Source organism: Galeopterus variegatus, unplaced genomic scaffold (assembly GCF_000696425.1).
Source record: "Galeopterus variegatus unplaced genomic scaffold, G_variegatus-3.0.2 Scaffold11266, whole genome shotgun sequence".
Lineage (NCBI taxonomy): Eukaryota > Metazoa > Chordata > Mammalia > Dermoptera > Cynocephalidae > Galeopterus > Galeopterus variegatus.
In genome coordinates this window covers 22586-43852 of record NW_007737377.1, presented here as the reverse complement: position 1 = coordinate 43852, position 21267 = coordinate 22586, and the positions used below count along the sequence as shown (strand labels likewise).

At 43.0% G+C, this 21267-nt stretch overlaps 1 long non-coding RNA gene across 2 annotated transcripts; it reads right to left on the bottom strand.

The window, feature by feature from the left end:
* Nucleotides 1-15964: 15964 nt before the first annotated feature.
* Nucleotides 15965-18976, bottom strand: LOC103610522. 2 transcript variants are annotated; one of them, XR_552222.1, is made up of 2 exons: nucleotides 18864-18976; nucleotides 15965-16299 (listed from the first exon to the last, which is right to left on the bottom strand). It is a non-coding gene; the product is annotated as an uncharacterized LOC103610522 (long non-coding RNA). The 2 variants fall into 2 exon arrangements; XR_552221.1 differs by having other exon boundaries at nucleotides 15965-16287.
* Between the last annotated feature and the right edge of the window lie 2291 nt (nucleotides 18977-21267).

The following is a 21267-nucleotide window of genomic DNA, read 5'->3' as shown; positions in this document are numbered from 1 at the left end:
AGCACTGACCTTAGACTTTCCAGCCTCTAGAACTGGGAGCAGTGTATATCTATTGCTTATATATTACCCACTCTAAGGTATTTTTGTTAAGCAACTTAAGCAGACTAAGATAACCTCTCATTCTACACATCTTATTAACACATTACTGAGTTCATATTTGCGTTATTCCCTTTTACCTTCTCCATCACATCTGGCTATAAGGGAAAAAATTACTGGATAGTCTGAAAGACAAAAACAAAACAAAAAAAAAATTAAAAAGAAAATACAATTTGAGTGACTGAGCAAGAATAAAAGCCAGACTTGGTTATGATTTTGGAATTATCAGACCAAAAAATTTTAGAAACCCTGATCAATATGCTAAGAACTCAAGTGAATAAAGTAGAAAACATTCATCAACAGATGGGCAATGTAAGGAGACAGAAGTTTTTCAAAAGAACCAAAAGGAAATGCTACAAATCAAAAACACTGTAACAGGGTTCCAGATGGCTGACTAGGGGCATGAAGCTCTCACCTCTGACACAAAGAGAGTTCAAAAGAACAAATAGATAATCACATGTTGAATAGAGTGTCTAGGAGAAAACATCAGAATTAAGGAAAAATAGTAAAAAAGATCCCTCGAGGTTCAAAACTTGAGATGTCAGTACAGAAGGAAAAGTGTCCAACACCAGCAACCTTGCCAAGAGTGGGTCACTCCACCTGAGAAGCTGCAGGGTCTCTCTCTGGAGTCTGAAAATCCAGCTGTGTCACCAGAGACCCCTTCAAGGTCACCAACCCCAGCTGAAAAGCTGAAAAACACCCCAGATCCTCTCCTGATGGTGCAGGGTCCCACTTGAATTCCTAGTGACCCTACCCACTGTGCCCACTTCTGCTGAGGAACTGCTGAGCACCTGATTGTCTCTCTCAAACTCCAAAGTCCTGGTTGTGACCCCAACAATTCCTTGAGTGTTGCACATTTAAGCTGAGGAACTTCAAAAATACCCAGCACCTCTCTCAGGACACAGATCCTAGATTCGGCACCAGCAAGCCCACCCAGGGTCACCCACTCCAACTGAGCAGCTTCAGAACATCCCAATGCCTCTGCAGAGAGTCTGATGTCCCAGCTGCAGCCCCAGCAACCTTCACTAAGATTGGTCACTCCAGATAAAAAGCTGAAGACTGCTCCAGTGCTTTTCCCAGAGGTCTCCAGTCCCACCCATTACCCTGTAGATCCTACTCACTTTAGTTGATGAACAGCCAATTGCCACATCACCTATCCCAGAACACAAAGTTTAATGGCAACACCAGCCACTTTGTCCAGTGTTGCACACTTCATCTGAGGAAGCACTGAGCACACTAGCACATCTCCCAGGAGTTCGAGTTTCTACCTGCAGCCTCAGGATCCACACCCCATGTCACCTGCTCCAGCAATAAGCTGCTAAGCACCCCATTGTCTAGGCAACAAAAGTTCCAGGCCACAAAGCACACATTAGAAAGTTAAAATAATAGAAGTCATACAGTGCATGCTCTCAGACCAGAATGAATTTAAAATATGTGCTCTGATACCACAAGGTGTGCTATCAGAGCAGAATGATAAATGAAAGATCATCAAATAGAGTGGGATTAAACAACATATTTTAAATAATACATGGATCAAAGAAGAAATCTAAAGACAAATTTTAAAACATTTTTAACTAAGTGAAAATGTAAACAGAACTTACAAAAATTTGTAGAATACAGCAAACACAGTGCTTTGAAGGAAACATGAAATTGAATACATATGTTAGCAAAAGATCTAAAATCAATAATTTAAGTTTTCATTTTTGGAAATAGAGAAAAAAGAGCAAATTAAAGGGCAGAAGAAAAGAAATAATGAGACTTCTTAGGGCAGGAATCAATGAAATTGAAAACAGAAAAACAATAAGTAAAATCAACAACAGTAAAACCAATAAACCTGACAAGCCTATAGCCCACTTAACTAAGAAAAAAACCCAGAAGACAGAAATTACCAGTATCAGAAATGAAAGAGTAGACATCACTACACATCTTGTGGACAGCCATATTATAATAAAAAGAGAAATACTGTTAACAAGTGTCTGTGCACATATTTGATAACCTGGGTGAAATGGACAAATACCTGGAAAGACACAATTTATAAAAATTCACACCAAAAAAATACATACACAATCTAAATAGGCATATGCCTTTTAAGTAAACTAAGTAAATAATTAATAAACTTCAAAACAGAAAGTACCCAGCCTAGGTGCCTACACTGGTGAACTCAACCAAATCTTCTAAAAAAAATTATACCCATTTCCTACCACATGGAATACTTCCTAATTCTAATTAATAAGAACAGGATTACCTCCATACCAAAACCAGAGATAAACAATACTTTGGTAGTTTTCATAATTTTTACACATTGTTAGATAAGGTTTTCTAAGATTTTGATGAGGATTTCTGAATGTACATTCATGACAGAAAATGGTCTATACTTTTCTATTCTTCATCTGGTTTTAGAAGAATAGAAAACTATAGACCATTATCTATCATGAACATACATTCAGAAATCCTCATCAAAATCTTAGAAAACCTTATCTAACAATGTGTAAAAATTATGAAAACTACCAAAGTATGGTTTATCACGAGCATGCAAAACTGGCTTAACATTTGAACAACAATTAATGTAATCCATCACATCAAAAGATTACACACAAAAAAGCAGATCATCATATCAATAGAAGCACAAAAGCATTTGACAAAATATAGTGCCTAATGTGATTTAAAACTCTCAGAAAACTAGGTATAAATAGAAAGTTCTTCAACTTGATAAGGACTATCTACATGAAACTACAGCTGATATCCATAATGGTGAGAAACTAAAAGTTTTCCTACAAAATCAGGAATAATACAAGAATGTACCTTCTCACCACTCCTTTCAATATTACACTGGAAGTACTGGCTTGTGTAATAACACAAGAAAATAAAATATAATGTACAAAGATTGGGAAGGATTAAATAAAATTGTCATTGTTTCCAGGTGACATGATAGTCTATGTAGAACAAAAAAGACAAAACAACAACAACAACAAAAACCACTTGCAACTAGTAATTGATAATAGCAAGATTGCAGAAAATGTAGTTAATATACAAAAGGCAGCCACTTTTCTATATATCAGTGATGATCAAGTTAATTTTGAAATGAAAAACACAGTATTATTTACATTAGCACCCCCAAAATAAAATTGTAAATCTTTACAAGTTAACATTCAGAATACTTAAAGAAATCCTACAACTCAACAACAACAAAAACAACTAAGACAGAAGATAACTTCCTTCAAAACTGGGCAAATGACTTGGATAGGCATTACTCCAAAGATGATATTCAAATGGCTAAAAAGCTTATGCAAAAATGCTTAACATCACTAATCATTAGAAAAATGAAAATCAAAACCTCAATGAGATATCACTTTACACCAAATAGAAAATAACAAGTGTTGTTGAAATTAGAACATTTGTAAAGTGTTTACACTAATATAAAATGGTGCAGCCACTATGGAAAATAGTACAATGGTTTCTCAAAAAATTAAAAATAGAATTACCATAGTATCTATAAATACAACTTCTATGCATAAGGATACTTCAAATCATTCATTAAAAAATAGAAGTAAACTATAATATGAATCTTTTCATGGACTTTTGAGGTACCCTTGTATATATCCAAACTAATTGGTAGCATGATCTCAAAAATACATTTACTCACATAGCCAAGAGAAGAAATCTAAATGTCAGTTGATGAAAGAATAGATGAGCAAAATGTGGTATATACATATACAAGAATATTAGTTCATCTTAAATACAAAGAAAATCCTGACATATGTGATAAAATGAAAATGTGAGGATGATAGACTGAGCAAGACTGAAGCCATGATGGGACCTAGAAAACTGCTTAGTCTTTAGAAAAATTTTTAAAAGACAGCGTTTTTCTATTGTCTTTCCTCCAACCCCCTAACTTTCTAACCTTTCTTGCTAAGCAGGAAAACAAGGCTGCTAAGAGCTAATCAGTGCCTTGAAAAACTAAAAATTCTTCTTTAAAATTTGCAGAGTTCTGAGAAAAAGCTGAGCAGAAGCACCAACAAGGAAACACACGACCTACTGTAAGATAACAGCTTGCTGGACTGTGCAAAAAAGGCGGGGCTGGCTCTCTACTAAAACTTCCCACCTTTCACTCCCCTCACCTCCTCCTTAAAACCCCTTGGGTAAATCTGAGCCTTTGAGAAGGGTTAGCCAACCATCTCCTCAGGTCACTGGTGTTCCTGAATAAAGCTCCCTTCCCATTTCACCAACATTTGACTTTTAAGTGTGTTGTTTCTGTTTAGTGGAAAGCAACCAGACTTGGGTTTGGTAACAAGGACAATTTTCAAGCTAAAATAAGTAACTCACAAAATGACAATATTCTGTAAATCCACTAATATAAGTCAAAAAAATTTTTTTCCTTTTTGTCTTTTTTCATGTCCGGCAACGGATCGCAACCCTCAGTGTCGCGCCCGTACCGGACTGGGACTGGCAACGGAATCGCAACCCTCGGTGTTGCGCCTGCACCTCGCTCAGCCAGTGAGCAGGAACCAGTCTCTATGTGGGATCCGAACCCTCGGCGGGAGCGCCGCCGCGCTCCCAAGCGGCACACTGTAGCAGTGCGCCACCAGGCCGGCCCATAAGTCAAATTTTAATAAACAAAAAGTAGAACAGTGGGTGCCAAGTCCTAGGAGAAGAGAAAATTTGCAAGTTGTCACTTAATGGGTGCAGAGTTAGTTTTCCAAGACCAAATGGTTAGGTGAGCTGGCCAGTTAACTCAGCTGGCTAGAGTATGTTGTTATGACACTAAGGTCAAGGGTTCAGATCCCTGTGCAAGCCAGCCACCCTCCACCCCAAAAAAGTTCTGAACATCTGCTGTACAATAGTGTGAGTACATGTAACACTACTTAAAGGTAAATAAATGTTTAAGATGGTAAATTTTATCTTATGTGTTTTTTACCAAAATTTAAAATTATTTTAATTGTTTTTTAAAATTATTTTTAAAAGCCAGTAAAGAATCAAAATGAAATGTTAAAAAAATTGATTAGCAGAAAATAAGTTAGAAAAGGAACAACAAATGATGAAGAGGAAAGTGAGATAAATAGAAAATGGCAAACCAAAATCCAACTTTGTTAATAATTAGTTCAAATAAAATTAAACTAAGTATTCTACTTAAGGCAGAGACTGTCATACTTGAAATGAAAGTAAGACGGAACAGTATGCTATCCACACAGACATACTTTAAATCCAAAGTTCACCACCACACAGCCAACCCTGCAAGAAATTCACAAAGGAGTCCTGCATGTGGAATCTGAAAAATGATAATCACTACCATGAATACACAAGAAAGAACAAAACCCACTGGTAAAACAAAAATGCAAACAAGAGAAAAAAACTAAATCTTACCACCACAAAAACAAAACTAAAAACATAATGACAAGGAAACAAAAGCAAACAAACTCTCAGTCTCTTTGGAAGATGAAAAGAAAACAATTCATTTTTCTAAAACCAGTAAGTAAAATAGAATAGTCAAGAATTTATCCTGTCCTTTCTATATGAATTTTTCCTCAGGGTGACCATAAATAGCTGAGTAAACATTTCTGTCTATTGAAGCATCCTAGGTAGTAAATAAAGAGGGAACAAAATAATTAGAATACGGTATTTTGCAACCCCCTATTGAAATAATGGATCTAGCAAGTGATCACCAATGTCTGCTAACGTCATAGAGAGATGATGAAATGTTACAGGCCTCCTGCTGTAAGAACATGCACTGCTGAAGCCAAATCTAACCTGAGTGAGACGAAGCCTCAAGATTCAGCAGCCAATCATCAGGAAATGCAGGGGATGGTAGAACATGTTAAATGATATAACTGGGATGGAGCCAGCACATTGAGACTTTGGGCAACTTTATGAGGTAAAGGGGAAAAATTAGATGAAGAGAGAACTTATTGATTAAAAGAAACATAAGAGACACCTGACATGGCAAACAATGCAACAAGTAGAACTTGTTTGGATCCACATGTAAACAAATCAATTGTAATAAATTAAGAGAGAGGAGGAAGAATTGGAGAAATTTAAACATATTTAATATTTGGTCATATTAATTATTATTGATTTTTAAAATATGATTATATACTGCAGTTATGTCTTTTATGAAAGAATTCTTCACTTTCAGACACACATATACAGACAAATGCTATGATACTGGGATTTACTCCAAATAATCCAAGAAGAAGGCAGAAAGTGGGCAGGGGGTACAAATAAGATAAGATAGCCATGAGTTGTTGATTGCTGTAGCCAGATTTATTGCATATGTATTAAATTTTTTATAGTAAAAAGTTTTAAAAAGATTAGGTTAGGCAAGAATCAATAGATTTTGAATCTATGAGGAATTTTGATGAGGAGTAGGATATTTGCATGGGCTTGAAGTGTCTCCCCACAGATTCCTTATTACTTGTAAGGGAGAAAAAAACAAGAACAGTGGTTATACAGTGGAGAAATTAGACAATGCCTTGACTGATGATGAAAATAAGCTCACTAGTTAAAGTGAGGGACAGACTAACACTGTGTACCTCCAGATGTGATCCCAATGAGGACCCACTGTCACCTATGAAGCTTTCTTGGTTTGAAAGCATCACCTCAATCTAATCATGAGGAAACATCAGGTTAACACAAAACAAAATCTATCTTATTAAAATAGAGAGACTGTGTTCCTTGGACATGTCAATGCTGTAAAAGACAAAGAAAGATTGTGGAAATGTTTCATGTTAAAAGAAGCAAAAGAGAAATGACAAGTAAACCCAAGACTGGGTCCTGTACTGGAGAACAATGCTCTGAAGAGCACTCCTGGGTCAACTGAGAAAACTGAACTGTGGCTGTATAAGAGAATATCCCTATTCTTAAGAAAGTCACTTTAAGTATTTAGGGGTAGGAGGCCATGATGTATGTAAGTTACACTCACATGGTACAGAGAAAACATTGTGTGCATGAGAGAAATAGAGCAGGCACAACGGATAAAGAAAATGGGGTAAAATATTAACAGTTGGTCAATGTTAACAATCAGGTAAAGGGTACACCAATGTTCTTTGTACTGTTTTTGCAAATTTTTATAAATTTGAAATAATTTCCAAATAAAAATTTAAAAAATTATGTGCTTGAATAATATTTAATGACACTGGGATATGTTCAATTGTAAATTTTCTAAGAACTCAATTTTGTCTTAAATAAAAATTTAATATGTAAAAAATAAAATAAATGGGCTGGCCCGGTGGCGCACTGCTACAGTGCGCCGCTTGGGAACGCGGCGGCGCTCCTGCCGAGGGTTCGGATCCCACATACAGACCGGTTCCCGCTCACTGGTTGAGCGAGGTGCAGGTGCAACACTGAGGGTTGCGATCCCATTGCTGGTCCCGGTCTGGTACGGGCGCGACACTGAGGGTTGCGATCCGTTGCCGGACACAAAAAAAGACAAAAAAGGAAAATAAAATAAAATAAAGATATACTACACAGATACTAATTACAAAAGCTTAAGTGGAGAAACAAATACTACCCAAATGAGACTTCAAGACAGTAATATTACCAGAAATAAAGGGAGAAATTTCATAACCACACAAAGATCATATGTGAGGATGATACAGCAATTATCAATGTGGATGTACCTAAACACAGAGCCTCAAAGTACTGTGATGTGTTGCTTAACAACTGGAATACAATCTGTGAAATGCATCATTAGGCAATTTCTTTGTTGTGTCATCATCGCAGAGTGTACTTAACAAACCTGCATGGTACAGACTACTGCACACCTAAGCTATATAGTATAGACTATCGCTCCAACCACTGTCAAACATATGGTCTGTTGCTGACCAAAATGTCATTATGGGGAACATGACTATACCTGAAACAACAGCAAAAGCAATAAAAAACAGAACTAAAGCAGGAAATTGGTGAATCCACAAGCAGAGTTGGAGAATTAATACTCCTCTCAGTAACTGATGAAACCATTAGATAAAAATCAGAAAAAATACTGATCTAAATATCAAAATCTTTACCTACTTGATATTTATAAGGCACAAGGCAGAGCCATCACCAAAACAGAGCGTACATTGAGCTATAAAACATGTATCAAGAATGAAATCTTATAAAGTATGTTCTCTGACTACAATGGAATTGTATTAGAAACCAGCAACACAAAGATATCCAGAAAAGTCTCAAAAATTTAATCATTCAATGACAAACTTCCAATAAACTGAGTAAAAGAATTACTCACAAAATAAGTTGAAGTGTTTTTGTAACAAAAATATTATAACGATAATATTTCTGGCAAGTTAAAGATGGCCGCAACTTCTTTCCTACTTTTCACTCTGTGGTAGAAATTAATTCCCTTTGAAACTTGCCTACACATGTTGACTTCTTTGGCCAACAGAATGTAGCAAAACTGTCATTTTGAGACTTCACAGGCAAGGCTACAACAGCTCCTGCAGCTTCACTTGTGTCTCTAGGAATGTTAATTTTGGAAATCATCTTGTAAAAAACCCAACCACTCAAACCACCCTGGTGGAGGAACACATGGAAAGACCATGAGCAGCTGTGCTAACTGACAGGCCCACGAGTCTCCAGCAGCCACTGCAGCCACCAGTGACCCTTCATGGACAGAAGTCCAGCTGTGCTTCCACAGGATCCACCCCAGCTGCTACCTCACTGCACCTGTGTGGGAGACAAGCCTGCCAGACAGACTACCTAAGCCAAAACAGAAATAATAGTAAATTGTTTTAAGCTTTCAAGGTTTGGGCATCAACTTTTAAGCAGAATAAATAACTGAAACAGAATTTGATGCCTGGAAATTGGGTGCTGTGGTGAAAAAAGGCTGAAACATGTTGCATTGTCTGTGAGACTGAGCAGAAGCTGGGCCTCGAGGAGACTGTGCCAGCTGGAAGGGCACCAAGACTCTCGGTGAACCCTGAGAGACAGTGAGATAAATTGCACTGGAAATGAGAAAAAAAGCAGGTGGGTTAGGTACTGGAGGATTGTGAGCCTCATTGTTGCTTCCAATAACATGGAAAATTGATGGGGTATCTCATCAGGGGTTTGCTAGAAGACACTTTTGGGAAAAATGTGTGGAATTTGCTATCTGATCTCCCCTTTCTGCCATTAAGAAAATATGAGAGGAGAGGGATGAACTAAAACAAAATTCAATTTTTGATCAGAATTTAGAGAAAATATAAATGAGCCAGGGGGGCTACTGGTTAGCCCAGTTGGCTAGAGCATGGTGCTGATAACATCAAGGTTCAAGGTTTGATCCCTGTACTGGCAAGCCACCAAAAAAACCAAACCAAAACAAAACACACAAACAAACCAAAAACAAAACAAAACCAAAAAATGGGCTAGGACTTGCTGGATTTGAAATAAAACCGTTTTTCAACACCACCACCACCCCTCTTTCACCTCAGAAAAGTTTTCAAAGTAAGAAATGTCTTTGTGGCAAGGATCCACCCCAGAGTTTTGCAAAACAATATAAAACATCAGAAATATTTTCAGTCTTCTAAGGATCTTAGGGCGTGAATGAGAGAGTACCTGGTAAACAATAGGGCTTCTGAGGACATTATTTCATCTCAGCCTTGGAGAGAAGGGGAGGCCACAGAACAAAGGGTTTGCCTCAGAGTGTGTGGGGTAGGTTTCATCTAATGGATTTCAGTACACAGGAAGCCCATGCTTTATGAAGAAATGATTAAACTAAATCATTTCTTGTATCAAAAGGCAAGAGTCAGAAAAAATAATGAGAAACAGGACTTTGGATCCCCAACTTCCTACTAGCAAGAAACAGGCAAACAACATCTCTTGCCTTTACATACATAAACTTCATGAAAAGTATGCAGCTTGAAACCTAACGTTTATGGCCAGTGAGGTATTAAAAACAATGTACATAATATATATTTATTGCAGTACACTTTTCCAGTAGTGGTTCCCAATGAAACACATTTCTATGTCCATATCTTCATGAATTTCCCTCCCCAAATGACCATGGGCTTTGCTATTGCACTTACTTTGGCCAATGGGACACCAGTAAATGAAACACAAACATAGTTTTGAAAAGTATTAGCCCAAAAAGAGTTTCCCTTCTTGGAATACTGTCATCTTGGGAAGAAGCTTAGTACTTGCCTGTTGGATTCGCAGGGACCAACCAAGAGTCAGCACAAACCACCAGACATGAGTGAAGTCCTCTTCCAGGAACCAGCCTCAGTCAAGGCACCAGAAGACTCCAGCCTCAGCTGTGCTCCCAGGTGACACCAGCCCAGCCAAGCCCAGCCCAAAAGGCTGACTCAGAGTCATGAACAAATAAAATGGTGGTTTTTAAAGCCAGGAAGTTTGGGTTGATTTGGTATACATCAAATGCTGGTAGCTTTAATTTCCCAGAAGTCAGTATGTTTTTAACATATTGGTGAGTAGAATTAACTACATGCCAGTTACAATCAATAGAGCTTCACAGTCACACATGGAGGTTTTCGTAAGCATGGTAAGTGTCACCAAGATGGACGTCAGTGAGGTGCTGGCACTAAGATGTGTAAGTAAGAGACTTATGATGTGCACATTTAAAACATGGTCTCAATGATCTCAGGACAGTTTCTTTGTGTGACTCACATGACACTAAGGCAGGTCACACAAAGAAACTGTCCTCATGTGAGTCACACAAAGAAACTGTCCTGAGATCATTGAGACCATGTTTTAAATGTGCACATCATAAGTCTGTTACTTATACATGAGTGTGGTATTATTTTATTTCTCTTTTAAGAAAGTAAGTAGGAGTAACAATGTGATTCAGTCTAATTTTTTTCATTTTAAGTAGTGGAAATAAGCTTCTAGTAATTTGCAGTAGAAAGTATGGTTCTCAAGAACAGATTACTGACATTAAGTGAGAAAAAAACTTGTATTATTAACCCCATGAGCTCATACAATCCACAGAAAGCACTGGGGAAAAATAGAAATGTTCAAGGAAAAGTTTTGTAAAACTATGTTTGTTCTAAGTTGACTGCAGTTTTTCAAATTGATCTCAAAAACAAACATGAGTTTTTACTTAATTGTGTAAAAGTAGATAACACTAGTCAAAAAGTCAGGATGCCTGACATCTACAAATCACGTGACCTTGAGCAACTCACTCCTCCAACTGTTTATTTATTTATTAATGTTTCTTATGCAGCAGAAAGACCCTGGCAAACCCTTCCTGAACTGCCTGGAAGAACTACCAGGACAGAGGAAGCATCAGCACATCTCTAGATACAAAACGTGGTGCCAGAGTAGGTTTGCGAGAGCCCCAATTCTAGAAAAAAATGAGGGTATAGTGAGGTGATGGGAGTGTGCTAGGGAGCAAGGCAGTCACGTCTTCTCAGCTGTGACATGTTATTTCTCCATCTCAGACCACACCCTGAAGACCCCTCCAGTGAACCGCGTTTTCTAGGCCCTTGTCTATCCCTCAACCAACTCACATCTCCCTTCTAAAAGTTAGTCCAAATGTTCCAATATGACCCAGTCTCTGGCAGCTTCTGGAGAAGGCAGTCACACTCACGTCCTGCTCACTCTAGGCAGGAGGCTCAATCGTTACTTGGGCCATGAGAAGATACGATCTTCACCTCTCTGCAGTTCTTCATCTGCTCTGAGGGCTGGTGAGAGGGCTCAGCTCAGAGAGATGTTTTCTCGGGTGGAATTCCTACCCACAGGGTCCCCCTTCAAACTGCATAAGAATGACTGCTCCAAAGCAAATGGGGCCGTCATCCAGGACCCCAGTCTGTTTCATAGAACACACTGTCCCTGGAAACAAGGCCTTCATACATGTCTGAAATGTCAAATCAGGGGTGCTAAGCATGCTATAAACTAGAGGAGGAAAACAGAACCTTCACTGCCGGAGAGAAACCGACACCCACAGATACAGCTGCCACATGACAACTCTCAGTCTGCATGCACTGCACAGTCACTTCTCTGGGAATTTGGGGCATTTCCTAGTATTCCTAATATGCTCATGTTACAGATGGGCAAACTGAGTCTCATATACATTACTAACAGGCTCCTTGATGGCAGAGCTGGAATGGGACCTCACTGCACACCTCCGTCCCCTCCACCATCTTGGACTTGACCACCCTGTTCGTGAAGATTTGGAGCCAGCTTTTGTAGCACACACCTGGCCTTCCAGCAGTGCACCGTCTTCTGACAAAGCATTTATTGGAAGCACAGCCTGAGTCGCCCCTTCCCCAGCCCTGACCTGTGGATCCAGGCTAATGTCACTGCACCATCCCCCTAAGTTCCCACGGTCCCCTCCAGAAGCCACCAACACTTGATGCTGCCATCATCCCCTCTAAGCTTCAACACCTCCTTCACACCCCACCGTGCCCGGGACCCAGCTCTGGTCCTTCTGTCCCTTCCTCAGCCCACCTTCATCCCACCCCCATCCCCCAGCCCCTGTGGTTTGGGGAGGGGACAGCTCATCACTGCCTCAGCCTCAGCGGGTGGATGGTGTCAAGGCACAGTGGGAAGGGCTGGGCACAGGCCCAGGCCCAGGCCACAGCTGCTGCTCACTTGAGGCACCATGGGAGGCTGCAGGATGTGAGTGGCCATGGAAGTGAGCCACAGATGCCCGATGCCACCCAGAGCTGGCACGTCCAGTGCTCATGCACCAACTTGGAGTGAGCCCTAGAGAATATGGTTGCTGAGATGCCATAGCTGCTGGAGAGGGACAGCCAGGGCTGCTCTTCCCCGGGCTGTCCCCACAGATCCCGCACTGCTGCAGGTGGATGGTGGCGTGGGCTCAGCACCACCTTCCCTAGAGCTGAAGGAGCCCAGAGGCCTTCCTGATGGAGGCGGCCTGGCTGCCTGCAGAGGAAGCTGTTTTTCTCATTAGGAATTGTGATCAGCTTGAGAGAACCTGAAGGAAATGGTTAATGGACTTCTGTGGTCAGCACCCAAGGACGTGTTCACTTGGCGAACTCACAAACGAGTTAACCAAGAAATGTCAAGGATTGCAAACAATCCTTGACAACGCTTGAAGTCATGAGAACACTTTCTTGGGATGTTCCCAGGAGACACAATATAGATAACCAAGTGCTTGAGAAGGGAGGTAACAGCCTTCTGCTCTTGAGAAAAGTATAACAGAATTTATGCATTAATGCTTATCTTGCATGCACTAGCTTGCTACATGTAATAAAAGCTGTAACAGCGGCTGAGTCAGCTGGGTTGGTGCTACTTGCCTGAGAGAGCAGTAGCCCCCCGCTCTTCACCTGCATCTTGTCTGCTGTGTCTTCCTTCACGTCTCCAATCATTTTAATCAACAGAACCTGCCTCAGCATGACTGGTACATCATCCCTTGGGAAGGCAACTCTCACAATGTCTTCAGGGTGCTGGCTGCTGTGAGGGGCATAGATGGTGAGGTCACCAAACTCTACCTTGTGTGCCCCTTGTCCTTGATGGCTCCTCTTCACCCTCCATCTCACTGCTTCAGTCGCTCCAGGATAGGTGCCTCCTCCTGGGGGAGGGGGGGGAATAGGATGATTTCATCAGGCTCCCTCGACATTTCTTGTAAACAAGTTGTGTGTGGGTGGAGTTAGTGCGCATGTGTACCCATGTATCTTTCTAGTTAATTGCTATTGTGTGTTCTTCAGTTTGTGAAGCAAGCTGGCTGGCCAGAGAGCTCATGTCTTAAAATAGAGCATGTTTACTCTGCTGGCAGTTGCTCAGTTTCAGTTTTTCTTTGGACTTTGCTGGTAACAGTTGAGTTTCTGAGTTTCTCTTTGGACTGCCTAGCTCCTAGACATGTGTGTGCTGAATAAAGACTATTCCTACTTCAATGAAGGCTCCAAGGACTATTTTGTCAGTTACCTAGCTCATAGACCTGCATGTGAAGGGTTTGTGAATGGGCTCGAGGTGTCTGTGAGCTCCAGACCCTAGCCCTAGCTCTACACCTCCCCACCCCACTTCTGCAGGGAAAGCAGAGCTGTGCCATTCCTGGGGCTGGTTTGATAGGCTCCTGTGTTTAGTGCCCATTAGTGGGGTTGTGGGGAGGGAGGGACAGGGGTGGCCCTTATGGCAGGGCCTGCAGCCTGCCATACACTAGGCAGAGTTGAGTTCACTGGTGTCAGTGAAAAGGGGAAGGACGCCCACAATTAAGTGACGAGGATGATATTGACTATACCTTAGAGCGCCCACCTTGGCCAGAGGCCAAATCCCAGGAGGGTGCACGAAGGGGCTGCCACCCATATGGGTCATCTCTGCTGTCACAAGCCACCCCAAAGCCATCTCATTTGCTTGTGATTCTGTGGTCAATTTGGATGGGGCTCATCTTGGGTCCCTCAAAGGGCTGTGTCATCTGGCAGCTCCACCAGGGCTGGGGTCTAAGGTGGCCCCATGCACATCATTCCAGGGACTCTCAGTATCTCACCTGGAGCATCAGTGAGGGTGGGGTGCAGGGAGGTGGCTCCTGCCACTCCTGCCACAGCCTCGTGCCACTCCACAGGGACTCTGCAGCAGAGGATGAGTTCACCTGCCCATGTACTTCTCATTTGACTGACTGACATCTGGGACCCTCTGGACATGGACGGTGACCTCTCTGTCCCCATGGGGCCCCGCTGAGGGGTGGGGTGGGAGGAATGGCCACTCACCAGGCTGTCATGCCAAGGTCATTAGGAAAAGAGAGGCTGCTGGGCCGTGGTGTTGGAGCTGGGTGCATGTCCCGCATGAGTGAGGGTCCCCTCCACTCCAAGGCCTGGGGGCTGCTGAGCTCTATCAGCTGCTCAGAAACAGCGAAGCCCGCAGCAGCCCCACCAGGCATAAAGCAGGAGCTGTGGCAGCCGGGTGTCCTTCCATGCCACCATCTTCTGCCCCTTCTACTGGCCCGTCCACATTTGCAGGAGGAAGAAGTGCTTCTTGATTCCTCTGGGGCAGGAGGAGGCACAGTGGCACTGCTGCAGTGGCCTGCGCTGTGATGTGACCTCCCCCTAGTGCCTCCAGGTCCTCCCACAGCACTGTGCAGTCTGTACAGCTGCCCAGAGGCCACGCAGGAGGCTGCGGTGTCTGTGCCTGGTGGGTGGCAGCAACCAGTGCAAAGCCGGGGAAGGTGGATGACCCACCTGCGACATGCCTGAGGCCACTGGGGCCCCTGCTGGCAGCAGCCCCTGTCCTCAGCAGAAGGATGGCAGAGCTGCCCTCCCGACCATCCCTCCAAGAGATGCAGCATGGGAAGGAGCTTCCTGCAGCGTTGCTGAGGTCCCTGTCACCTTTATGCCATGGGCTCAAATGCTTGGGGTCAGCTGTGGACTGCAGGACACCAGCTCAGCACCCTCTTCCCTGCCGAGCTGGCACCATCAGGAGGCGACAGAGGGCTGGGTCCCATGGCGCGTCCCACATCAGCACCCCAGGGCACTGGGCCTGGTGTGGGAGGTCCTGGTTGGTGCCCACAGACATGGAGGGGATTGGGATGGTGCTGGCTGTGAGCCACTGAGGCACCACGTCCCTTTAGCACCTGCCAGAGAATGGGGCACCCTGAAAGGAGCGGCCAGAAAGCAGCCTCCCTGCTTCTGGGCCCCTGAGAAATAAAAGTGGTCCTCACCCACGTGACCTGAGACATGCCCCCTGCAATTAGTGCTCCAGCACCTTCTCCAGTGTGTCTGCCTGGACCTTCCCCACACAGCTGGCCTCCCCTCTCTGGGGTGGGACAAGGTGGGGCCACATGGTCAGGGAAGCTTGGATGCCCAACCTCCTCCATGAGAACAGAGTCACTGACCCCATGTCATAGAGGGCACCGAGGCTCCAAGAGGTCTTGACGTGAGCTGACTTGTCACAGGGCTGAGATGTGGCCAGCTGTGAGCTGCAAGAGTAATAGAACCACACTTGTGTCACTTCACGTGATGTGCAGCTAAAGCCAGAACACTGGCACGAGTTGCAGTGAGGGAAATTAAGCTTTAATTACAAGACCAAGTAATAGATTCCAGGTGGCTAAAGCTCAGAAACATCCTGATCTCTGAGAATGCGTACAGGCAGGGAGTTTTAAAGAAAGTGTTGGGGGTTGGGGAAGGAGCTGCGTGAGTCACCAGTTGACTGTTCTGAGTGGCTGCACCTCTGAGCACAAAGAAACAGGATCTCCACGAACAAAGACACAACTTGTAGTTTCCTTTTTCATTTACCAGGCTCCTATCAGTCTGTGTTCTTGACAGTTCACCTCCTCAGCACATTCCGAGGGCTGGGAAAGTTCTGGATTTTGCCCTGTAAAGACATCTTGAGAATGTTTGTCAAGATAATGTCTCCTGTCCCTGGAGCTTTGCGACTCTGTTTTACGGTCCTCCTCATCACTTAGGTTACATCCTGTCCTGCCCAGCTGTCTTCTTTGTACTTCCTTACTCATTTGCTAGTTGTAAATCCTAACTCCTTAACTAGATACTCTGTTCCCAGATCCTAAGTAACATCAGCTTGAGGGACCAAGGCCACAGCTCACTTTCATTAAACTTTTAGGAGGTATTTACCCAAATGGGGTGTCCACTCAGTATCAGAACCCAGGATAACTTGACCATAAGGTTGTGTTCAATGATTGTTCAACAATGACAAAAATGAAAATGGTAATAATTACAACAGTGATGCTCAGGTCGGGACAGGGGGTGCTCTGGGGCCAGAGCAGAAAGAATGCAGCGTGAACGGGTTCTGTGAAGGTGAAGGACAAAAGGTAGGTGGGAAAGAACACAGAAGAGGTGGGCAGGGGCCAACAGGAGACTCATGTGTGGAAAACTTAGGGTGAGCCTTGGAAAAAGAGAAAACTGATGCCACTCCCAGAGCCCAACACCACCCAGGTAGAGTGAGGGTCAGGGTTGGTGTTGATGTTGAGGTTCGGGTTGAATTAGGGATAGGGGTTGGAGGTAGGATTAGGGGGTGGGGTTAGGATTAGAAGTTATGGTTGGTTTTAGTGAGTAGGGTTAGGATTAGTGGTTAGGGGTTAGATAGGTTGGGGTTAGAGATTAATGTTACAATTGGGGTAGGGTTAAGTGCTAGGGTTAATATTAGTGGTTAAGGACAGGCTTGCTGTTGGGGTTAGATTTAGAGGTTAGGGTTAAGACTAATTATTAGAGTTCAAGGTTTAGATCTAGGGTTAGGGTAAGGTTAGGGTTAGGTTTCAGTTCATGGGAAAGAGTTGGGTTTAGGGGTTAGATTTGGGATTGGAGTTAAGTGGTAGGGTTTAGGGATAGGTAACATGTATAACATGTTAGGCATTAAGGATTATGGTAATAGGGTTTATTTATGGTTTAGGGCTTAGGCTCAGTGGATAGAGTTGAGGATAATGGTGTGTTAAGGAAAGGGTTAGGGGTTAAATATTAGGTGTTAGAGGTTAGGGTTAAGAATTAATATAAGGGACTGGCTAGTTAGCTTGGAGATAAAATCTGGACATCTGTCTCCACTGAGTGATTAGATGCTGGTCCACCTGGCTGAAGAAGGGTGGACAAGTTCAGATTCAGGTAAAGAGCTTAAGGGCCAGTTTAGTCACACTGAGGTCCAGGTGTCCTCAGAGCACTGATTACCATTCAAGAAAGAGCCAATTAGACAGGCTCTGTTCTTGGACCCAAGGGCATGTTTAATTCATGGTGAGAGGCACTCAGGACTTCTGCACCCCACCATGCCTGATGTAATCACTGTCCAGTGAAGTCCAGCCTGAGCATATCCACACTGTAGGTGGAAACTCCACTGTCTGACTGGCCACCATTGTCCTGCATGTCCAGGACTGAAGTCCTCTGTGGCACCAGAATCTTCCAAGTGTAGAAGCGCCTGGAGGTTGAAGTGACCCAAGCAAACCCATACAAGTAGCCAATATGAAATCTAGAGTAATGTGATGGGCTCTCTCTGTTCATACCAACAGGAGACTTGTTATACTCCATTTAGTGAGGAGGTGCTATCATTCACAGCTTCTGCTGAAGTTAGTGATAAGTTTCCATTATGAGTTAAATTGTGTTCCCCTTTCCCCCAAATTTATATGTGAAAGTCCTAAACCACAGTACCACAGAATGTGATGTTATTTTGCAATACTGCCATTGCAGCTGCAATTAGTTAATCCAGTATGACTGATGTCCTTATAAAGAGGGGGAATTCATGCACAGACCAATTGCCAGCCCTGCTGATTTATACAATTAAAACTTCTGCATACAGACAAGGCTCAAAATATGAATCTTAAAAGTACATGAGCTGTTAATCAAAAACACACTGTATCAGGTGCCCGTGCTGCAAAGGAAGTGGTATCTAGTAAGAATATAGGGAGACACAGGAGAAAAGGGGGTGGTCACAACGTGAGACAGAAACAAAGTCCTCACGTTAGCTAGGTTACTATGAGTCTGGTTAGTATTAGTCTGTTTCAGGTGGCAAATACATGCCACATTGGCTACAATGACTGTAGGATTAAAATTTAGAATTTATAGGGTCACATCAATAGATCGTAATAATAACCAGTTCTTTATCTGGGAGAGAGGGACAAACCTTTTCCAACTGTGTAGTAAAATCCTTTGAAGACAAATTAGTTTATGGGATGAGAACAAACATTTTCTAATGGCTTGGAAGAGACCTACCATGTTAATTTCTCATTTGTTTAACCACTTAAAGGAAAATAGATGCATGACTTTTTCATCCTCTAAAATGCATCTGCAAAAATAAACATGGGTTCTGTAATAGCAATACCTATATGACAACTAAAAAAAGGGAAATTACTTATTAATATCGCGGTAATTGGCCCACAATCGAATTTCTCCGTTATTCTCACAATGCCTCAGGTTGTCAAACCTGGGTTTAATAAAGAATCAGAATTCTACCTGGTAACAACGTGAAAAGAGACCAGTCTTGATCCATCACGTCCTGTTCTGGTAGCAAAAATCCCTTCTGAGAAAATAAAATCTCCTTCGGTTCCTAAAAGATGATGGCAGAGACTTGTGGGAAATGTAGTCTCGCCCTCCAGTGACGTCACCAGAATAGGCGCACTAAATAGCTGCTCCAAGTTCCTGCTGTACTTGTAGGGCTCCGCTCGCTCTGCCTTCTGGGAAATGTAGTTTCGCCTGCAATGACGACACCTGCGCAGGACTATGGGAAAGGCTTTTCCGGGTTTCTTCTGCGCACGTGCGGCTCCGCTCACCCCCGCCATCTTTTGTTTGCTAATTCCGGACGCTTCCGTTGTCCTCACGCTGCTCTTCAGATCCTGGGGTTGGATCGTACGTCTCTGAAGGTGGGTGCAAAAGTGAAAGAGAAGCCCGTGGGCCTCGGGGGCCCTGGGGAGCGGGACGGTCTCCCGGCACTTGGGGGCAGAGGCCCCGCGGGCCTCGGGCGGGCGGTGCCTGACGAGCGGCGGAGCGCGGACCTGGGCCGGGCCGGGGAAGGGACGCCCGGGCTGCGCGTTCCAGACGGTTCCGTCAGAGGACGGCCCTGCCAGGTGTGCAGAAGCCGCTTTCAGATGTCCCAGGATGGGGGCGCAGGTCCAAGGTGGCAACGGGAACGTGGGTGGGTGGGGGGATGTGAAGACAGCGAGCCTGGGAGGTGTGGGGAGGTCACGTTCCAGCTCCGCCATCAGGAACCTAGTACCGATCTGTGGGACACTCACTTCACCCATCTGTAACGTGAGCGTGTGGACATTAGTGTCATGCCCCAGATCCCAGAGGTGAATTTGGGATTGTGAGTTGAGTGCAGACTGTCACTCTGTGGCTACTGTGGTCGTGGGGTGTCTCGGTGTCTCTTCAGCACGTCAAGTTTCTGGTCCCTCCTGCCCTGTGCAGCCTGCCTGGCGCTCCTGGTTTGAATTTACAGAAGTTGATGCACAACCTTGTTTCCAGAACAGTGACTTCTAGGAAGGAGATTGGGGAACTGGATGTCGGTCCCATTCTCTTTGGAGTGAAGGAGGTGTGACAAACTTTGATGGATGGTGTCCTGTGAGTAGGAATCCCACCTGGGGGAACATCATTGTGGCCGGAACCCTCTCAGTACTGCTTCAGGGCAAAGGCAAGAGAGTCCTAGAAAGGTGAAGATCCCAACTTTGTACAGTGTAAACAGTGATTGTGTCTAGTGCTTAGAACGCACCGGGGTTGGCTGATAGATGCCAAATTTGGCCATAGGCTGGGTTTGAGAGCTCAGACATCGGGTACAATGAGGGAAGACTGAAGGAACGGGAGTGTGGTCAGAGAGCACTGCAGACAGATCCTCTCAGCTGGGACAGGTTATTCCTGCATCCCACAGAACACCTTCAAACCCTCGTCGATAAGTAACACCTCCTGGGTCCTTGCCTCTCTTTCTCAGTCTAATTCACCTCTCCCTTCTGAAAGTTGGCCCAAACCTTCCGATCTAAAGATGTGCTGATGGTTCTCTATCTTCATTGTTTTTTTCTGGTCATTCAGGAATGGTTTTCGCCATATTTCTACCTTGTAAGAAAAGTGAAAATAAATGGATATGAAGAAATGTGACTTGCCCAGGATTACATGATTTGTTGATGTTAGACATCCTGACTTTTTGGCTAGCATTTTCCATTTTGCCACATTTAAGTCGAAACAAGAGTCTGTTCACTTTTGAGATTATTTTTGTAATGCTGAAGTCAACTTAGAGAAAACATTGTTTTAACATACATGCCTTAAACATATCTATCCTTTTAAAACTCCAGTACTTTCTTTGGATTATGTTACCTAAAAGGGTAAATAATGTATTTCCTACTTAATGTCAATAACCTATTATTTAAAATCAGAACGTTCACAGGAATATATTGGAGGCAATTTTACATGATTTAAAACGGGAAAATTGGACTACACTTCCCTTCTACTCAAAACCAATTTCTTAAATGTAATTAAAATGCTAGTGTGCTTAAAAAAGTTCATAGAAAGATTTTATTCTCTTTTCATTCTGTTTCCCCAAACTTTTGGAAGTGCCCTGGTAGAGTGCATTACTCACTTATAAGGAACACCCTTTTTATGTTGTATATTTTTAAAATAAACAACTTGTATGTGATGTAAAAAGCAATAGAAAACAAAACTTACAACTTAGTTTACTGATGTGCAAATAATTGTTTTTATGAATCCCAAAGCCTCTACCAGGGCTAGAAACTTCACTCAAGTACATGTAGTTAACATTCATTGTAATTTTCGAAACTTCTACCTGTGGTTGTGAAGGTATATTGAATGTATTTGACTTGTAATGTAAGACTTTCTCCCCCAAATAATTTCGTTAAAGATGTTTTGCATTTTG